We start from the raw sequence: 7,434 nt of genomic DNA, 5'->3' as shown, positions 1-7,434 counted from the left end.
TCTGGGGGTCTAATAGACAACTCCCAGCACAGTGATAGTTCCCTTCCTCTTTCTGACTTCCACCCACACTGACTCAGTGGACACTCCCTCTGCAGCCTCCTTCCTTTCTAGACCAGTAAAGCTACTCACCCCCCTTTTATTCCTTCATCTGTTAGTAACAGAAGTACCTTCACAGAAATTGCTCGAGACAAAAATTGAGAACAAAGAACATTTATTATACAACAATGCAAAGTTGGGTGCTTCCCCTTACCCTGGGAATACACACATACACTGGGGCTCACCCAACTTTTATACAGTTCATTTCAGTATAGGAATACCCTCCCCCTTACATTCTTCTGCCTCCTGGATAGGTTTGGCATTAGGCAATCCTGCCTGCCTACGTGCTGTTTCTGTGAACTTGGAGGACCAGGGGGTATCCTGTTGGTGTCCCATCATGTCATTGTCCTTATTCACACCTTCCTGACTCTCAGGGCTACAGCCTCTTCATATGCAGAACTTGGTAATTCTGTCTAGGGCTAGGAGACCCTTATCTTATTCAGACTAACTCTACTTCCTACATTCTATTATCTATTGTCTATCCTTATCTCATACCGGCTTTATTCATTTACCCATATATCGATATTAGTTTCCTCATCTTCATATTTTTATATCAGTTTTACTCATCTCTCACAATCCTCACTTTTCTTTCAGATCAGTATTACTGATCTCTTAACTGAAATGTATTACTTGTAAACTTGGTCTTTTTCCCAGCTGGTCAGCAAACAAACTGCAGTCTCAGCATCATCAGACAGAAGTTGGGAAACATACATCCTTTGGGTTATACTGTTCTGACGAGGGGTCCGTTGAATTAAATACTGCACACAAGTCTTTAGGCAGGGGAGCACCATAATGGCCAGAATAGCGAGTCCAGCTGCTATAAGGGCTGTGGGTATCAGACTCCAGTTACCCATAAAAAGTCTAGTCCATCCCACACCGGACCGAGGTTGCCAAGTCTGAACCTGGGCATGGGAAGATTTTCAAACTCCTGAAGAAGTGTCTTTAACCGCCTGACCGTTGTGAGCATTGTCATTAACCAGTCTTTCACAAACGCTGCCTTCAGCAGCCAACGAGTAATCGAGAGCCAGGCGGTTTTGTTGAACTGTGGCTCGTATCTGTCGTCTTTCTTCAGCCCATAAATTCAGTGCCATCACTGTTGTGAGAGATGGGAAAATTGATCTAAAATTATGAACATGGAAGAAACTAAAATTCATCAGTTAATGGCTGTAACCAGTACAAACAGGATAAGCTTGGGGGTTAGGATGCAGGAAAGCAGAGTCAGCACGATTAACATAAGAATCTTCTAGTCTTTGTGACAAGACCATAAGACTAAGAAAAGGAATGGTAAGGTACAATAGAATGTAGGAAGTTGAGGTAGTCTGGATCAGATAAGGGTCTCCTAGCCCTGGACAGAAGTACCAAGTCATACATTTCTAATTAGCTAACCATACACAGATTTATACATATGAAATTAGCCAACCCTAGATAGAATGAGTCAACTCCGCATACCAAGAGATTGTAGCCCCGAGAATCAGGAAGGTGTGAATAAGGACAATGACATGATGGGGCACCCACAGGATACCCCCTGGTCCTCCAAGTGTACTGAAACTGTACGTAGGCAGGAAGGATTACCTATGCCAAACCCATCCAGGGGGCAGAAGAATGTAAGGGGGAGGGCATTCTGATACGGGAATTGACTGTATAAAAGTTGGGTGAGCCCCAGTATGTGTGTGTATTCCCAGGGTAAGGGGAAGCACCCAACTTTGCATTGTTGTAGTAATAAATGTTCTTTGTTCTCAATTTTTGTCTCGAGCAATTTCTTTAAAGGTACTTTAATTTCTAACACTGTCTGTTCGGTGATGATCTCCAAGGCTGGAGTCTGATTAAACGATTTAAATGCCAAGCAGCTGTGGTGTTCTGGAGCAGCTTATGTCGTTTACAACTGTAACTCCCCTTACATTCCGAATGTCTGTGTGACCCAAAGGATGATTTACAGGAGACCAAGTTGGGGAGGGTTGTTTCTTATCATTTAACCTGTGAGTTGCAGCTTGTCTGCGAACATTAGCATAAGTATCATTGAACCTGTGAGTCCAAGCCTGTCTGTGTACATTAGCATATGTATTAACTCTATCTCTGCTACATGCCCAATCCTGACTGACATTCTGCCTGTCTTTGTCCCACCATCTGTTTTGTGCTATCCCTTTAAAACTCCTCTTTTTAATACCTGTGGAGGCTAAAATACAAATTAAATCTACTCCTCTAGAGCCGTTCTGTTCCCCTGGTCCATGTTGGAATCCCTTGTTAACCCATACCCCACTATGACTATACTTTATATCTATGCCCTGTCTACATTCTAAAGGTAAATAATTGTCACCTCTGCTGCCCCTATTCCAGGAGGACTTAATACATTGTGAGTAATTTAGTGATGTCCCAAAAATTGGGAACCAACAAGTAAACAATACAGTAAATGGTAAAAACAACATTACAGCACTTTTCCCGGCGTAGTGTAACTTTCAGATCAGAAGGATGAAGGACTGCACGCCAGGTGGAGGGTAGATTATCAATGTCGTTAGTCTGTGGTTCAGCAGCTCGTGTAATTTGTTGGATGTGGCTCCATCCCTTTTCTTTCATTCGCATGGCAGTGTCTGTAATCAAAAGTACACAATAGGGGCCATCCCAGACAGGTTTTAGTAGCTGATCTTGCCATGCTTTTACATATACCCAATCACCAGGTTTAATAGAATGAATAGGGGTGGGCAGTAACAGCTGCATGTCTATTTTCTCCATGAGCACAGCCTGTTTGGCAGCTGCATCTGCCTGTCTGTTCCCCTGTGCTTCAGGACTGTCACCACTTTGATGGCTTTGTACATGAACTACAGCTATTTCCTAAGGTAATGTAAGAGCATCTAGAGATTGGACAATTAAGTTTTCATGGATCAACTTTTGTCCTTTCCCAGTTATCATTCCCCGCTCTTTCCAGATCTTCCCAAAGGTGCATACTTTGAGTCTGTGTAGATCGTGCCCACCTTGTTCTCTAGACCCTGGAGAGCTCTACCGAGGGAGGGCATACAATTCACAAGATTGTGCTGACCAATGACCGGGAAGGTGACCGGCTTCAATCACCACTCCTTCTTTCCCATCCACTACACTATACCCGCTATAGCGAGTGCCATCAATGCAACGGGAAGATCCATCAATAAACCACCTTTCACCCTCCTGTAAAGGCTCATCGCTTAAATCCTCTCTAACTTTGGTCTGTAAATCTATTACCTCTAAACATACATGCTCTAACTCATTTATGGTATTGTCAGAATTTGGAGAAACCAAGAAAGCTGCTGGATTGTGTTCTTTATTCGTAATCAGGGTCAAATAATCCATATCCATTATGATCGCTTCATATTTTAAAATTCTAGAGTCTGTGAGCCACCTTCCAGCACGTTGTAAGAGAGTATTGCGGACTGTGTGAGGGGTGTGAACTATCATCGGGGCACTAAACGTAATCTTTCGTCCTTCCTCAGCTAAAATAGCAGTGGCTGCGATGGCTTGTACACACTCTGGCCAACCACAACAAACAGGGTCTAAAAATTTTGACAGAAAAACAACTGGCTGTCTACAGCCAGCCCTCTCTTTTGTTAGTACTCCGGTGGCTACACCTCCTTTCGCATTGGTATATAGGTCAAATGGCTTATTTAGGTTGGGTAAAGCCAACACTGGGGCACTAATAAGGCGCTGTTTCACCAAGTTATTTAACTTCTGATTGAACAAATTGTAATTTGGATTCGCTCACCATGAGACCCTTATTCTCCAGAAAATTCAAAAGTTCAACAGTATACTGTTTAACTAATTCGTAAGTTTTTCTCGTAATTAACAAATCATCAACATATTGTATCAACTGACAATTCTCTCTCCGAGGAGCCTCATCTCGTATTTGTTCTAAGACCTGGCTGAATAAATTTGGTGATTCTGAAAAGCCCTGGGGAAGGACTGTCCACCGGTATTGATTCTTGCGTCCAGTAAAAGGATTTTCCCTTTCAAAGACAAACATGTCTCTGCTCTCTGTTGCTAATGGACAGGTCCAAAAAGCATCTTTGAGGTCAATCACACTAAACCATTTACTATGGGGATCGATTTTACCCAGTATTTTATAGGGATTAGGTACAACCGGGTGACGGGTGAGAATAATTTTGTTCAGCTCCCTCAAGTCCTGCACTAATCGATAGGTACCGTCTGGTTTTTGGACAGGTAAAATTGGGGTATTAAAAGGTGACATACAAGGTTCGAGTATACCATCTTTCACCAACTGGTCAATTACTGGCTGCAGCCCCTTTCGGCAGCCATCGGAATTGGATACTGTTTTCGTCTAATTACTTGTTCAGAATCTTTTAAAGTAACTTGCAGGGGAGGAATTTCTAACACTCCTCTATTGCCTCTTTCTGCCCATACTCCAGGATTTATTAGTGCTCGATCCTCCTCGCTTAATACATACAATTTAACCCCAATACCTGATTCCTGTGGTCTGGTGCAGATAGCCAATTGGTCCTGCAAATTTCGTCCTAACAAACAAACTCCAGCTTGGGGAACTAGTAAAATATCCTGTTATTACCTTTTCTCCCATTTGTATTCTTACATCTCTTAATACAGGGACCGTAAAGTCTCTTCCTCCTACTCCCGAAATCATCACTGTCCCCTCTATCTTAACACCCTCGGGTGGTTGTAAAATACTAGACCGGGCTGCCCCAGAATCTACTCAAAAGGTCATCTTGTCACTGTGGGGTTCTATGCTTAAATTTACCAATGGTTCTCCGTGCAGCCCCACGGTGTGTATTGACTGAGAACCGTGACCCCCCCATTCATAATCTGCTTCCATCTGTCGGACTCTGGCTTTACCCTACCCTTAATTTAGTCTATGTGTCGTCTGAGTCCAGCATGTTTGTTACATGAAGTGATAGGAGAATCAGTTTATTACACAGCATAAGAATAAAGCTTAACAGAGCTCTGGTTCAGTCGTTAGTTCATAGGTCACCTGCACAGTGAGCTATTCCCCGACTGACCTCTACTGTCCAGGCTCTACAGTTTATATAGCTCAACCTTATACAGAACAAAAGTTGGCTTTCTTTGCTAGATTTCTTGCATAAGATTTATCACAAGCAATTTCCTGCTCTGCAGTTATCTGGGGTGTAGAGCTCCCATCTTTTTTTTTAAATCCTCAAGGTCAGAATATCCTGTTGTTTTGACCAGAAATCAATTCATACCCCAGATATTTCTAATTATGAATATTTGTTCTCATCTGGCCATATTCTTCTGTTCTACTCAACACCTCCTTCTGTCTTAGCTTCTTACTGATTCCATTCTCTTTGTTTCTGACAGTCTCTGTCAGGATTCTTTTTGTTTGTGCTAATCAACACCTCCTTTTGCCTTAACATTCCTACTAAATTGTTTCATACATATCTTCTCTTTTGTATTTTGGGAGCAGGCAATTCTAAACCTACTGTAATCAGCCAACTTTGCTACATACTGTGGCTGCCCCTTACTTACATTACTCTTTCCCTTCACCATGAGGTAAATATTAAATTGTTACATACTACTGGATTCATGTATACAAACTGAATAGTACATAAGCATATATTCTACATATTTTCTATGGTTAATTAACCCCTATATTGCAACACATCAGTGCGTAAGGTCACGTCTCCCTGGCTTGCATTGGGCACTCTCTCTTAAAATGTCCCTCCTTTTACATTAGTAGCAAACTAATGCTCCTGTTTCCCAATTCCTACCGGGATTACCACGAGGTCCCGGGAACAGTCGTCGTCCCCGGAATTCCCCTCTACCCTTGCCCCTGCTCTGGTCTCTACTCTCCCACTCCTGGAGCTCCTCCCAATGTCCAGGAGCTGGCACACAGCCCCTACCCTTTCCTTGCTGTCCTTCCACGACTTCCTTGACTGCCTGCATCAAAATCTTAGCCTTTCCTTTCTGTTTATTGGGCATTCTCTCTTAAAATTACACACCTCTGTACTAGTCAGGGGCACATTTACAAAACCGAGACCCCTGCCAATGGGAACTTCCCGTAAAGGTCTCATCCAGTTAATTTCTGGCTTATCCTCTCCTTTATAATGTCTAGATTCCTGCTCTCCGGGAAATGAATCAAAGGGTTCTGCCCTTCCCTCCCAGAGGGTCTCACACTGTTTTGAATCAAAGTCTCCTCCCTCTCTTGTCAATTGAGGTGGTAATCTAGTACTTTGTGAACAGGACATCATACCACCACTACTTTCTTCTCCTTTCTTTAGCTGTGGGGGAGGAGGGGAAGGTGCAGAAGGGTAGAGCATAGGAGAGAGGGGAAAGATAGGAGCCGGCATAAGAGGAGCATAAGGTGGAGGAAGGGAATGTAACACATCCCATCCTTGTGTTTCAGGGACAAAAGGTTCCTCATCTCTCTTGTCCTTGCATTCCTTTTCATTCAAAACCAGTTGATCAAACGATCCCCTGAGCCAGCAGGCTGCATATTCCCTGCTCTCAAGATTATCTCTTTGGTTTTGATAGAGCCAGATGTTCAATGCCTGACACATCCAGTCATCCTCGGATCCGAGCTTTGGCCAATATACTGAACTCCCTTTTATCGGACTTTTAACCCATTCCAAACAGCAAGACCTGACCATGGTCAGTTTGTCCTTCCTACGGGTTCTCCCCGCACCCCAATCAGATAACATTAATCCTAATGGACTTTGCTTGGTTATCTGATCCTCCCATCCTTCATTAGGACTCTCTTCCTTACTACTCACACCTCCCATACTAACAGGTAAGTAAAATTTCTCTTACCGAGATCCAGTAGCTAGTTCTAGCACGCTTCCTTAACGTCCTCTTGTTGTTTGTTCTCAATGTCTCTTCTCGGATATCACTCGCTTCATCCACTGACCAGTCACCCTTCGTCCATGAGTCCAGCTGAATCAGCTGAGGTGCACCTACCCCCGTCGTCGGGTACTCTGTCAGTGGAGGGAGTGGGATCCCGGACGAGCCCCCATTTGTTAGAAACAGAAGTACCTTCACAGAAATAGCTCGAGATAAAAATTGAGAACAAAGAACATTTTTATTATACAACAATGCAAAGTTGGGTGCTTCCCCTTACCCTGGGAATACACACATACACTGGGGCTCACCCAACTTTTATACAGTTGATTTCAGTATAGGAATACCCTCCCCCTTACATTCTTCTGCCTCCTGGATAGGTTTGGCATTAGGCAATCCTGTCTGCCTACGTGCTGTTTCTGTGAACTTGGAGGACCAGGGGGTATCCTGTCGGTGTCTCATCATGTCATTATCCTCATTGTCCTTATTCACAAACCTGTCTTTGTTCTAATTTACACCTTCCCAACTCTCAGGGTGACAGCCTCTTCATATGTA

General features: G+C 43.4%; 1 long non-coding RNA gene across 1 annotated transcript; it reads right to left on the bottom strand.

Annotated features, from left to right (window-relative positions):
• Positions 1-240: 240 nt before the first annotated feature.
• Positions 241-7,150, bottom strand: LOC138746883 (uncharacterized). Its single transcript, XR_011347171.1, has 3 exons — positions 6,853-7,150; positions 2,523-2,681; positions 241-1,189 (listed from the first exon to the last, which is right to left on the bottom strand). It is a non-coding gene; the product is annotated as an uncharacterized lncRNA (long non-coding RNA).
• Between the last annotated feature and the right edge of the window lie 284 nt (positions 7,151-7,434).

The sequence above is a fragment of the Narcine bancroftii genome, chromosome 12, assembly GCF_036971445.1.
Source record: "Narcine bancroftii isolate sNarBan1 chromosome 12, sNarBan1.hap1, whole genome shotgun sequence".
Lineage (NCBI taxonomy): Eukaryota > Metazoa > Chordata > Chondrichthyes > Torpediniformes > Narcinidae > Narcine > Narcine bancroftii.
This window is presented reverse-complemented; position numbering and strand designations above follow the sequence as displayed.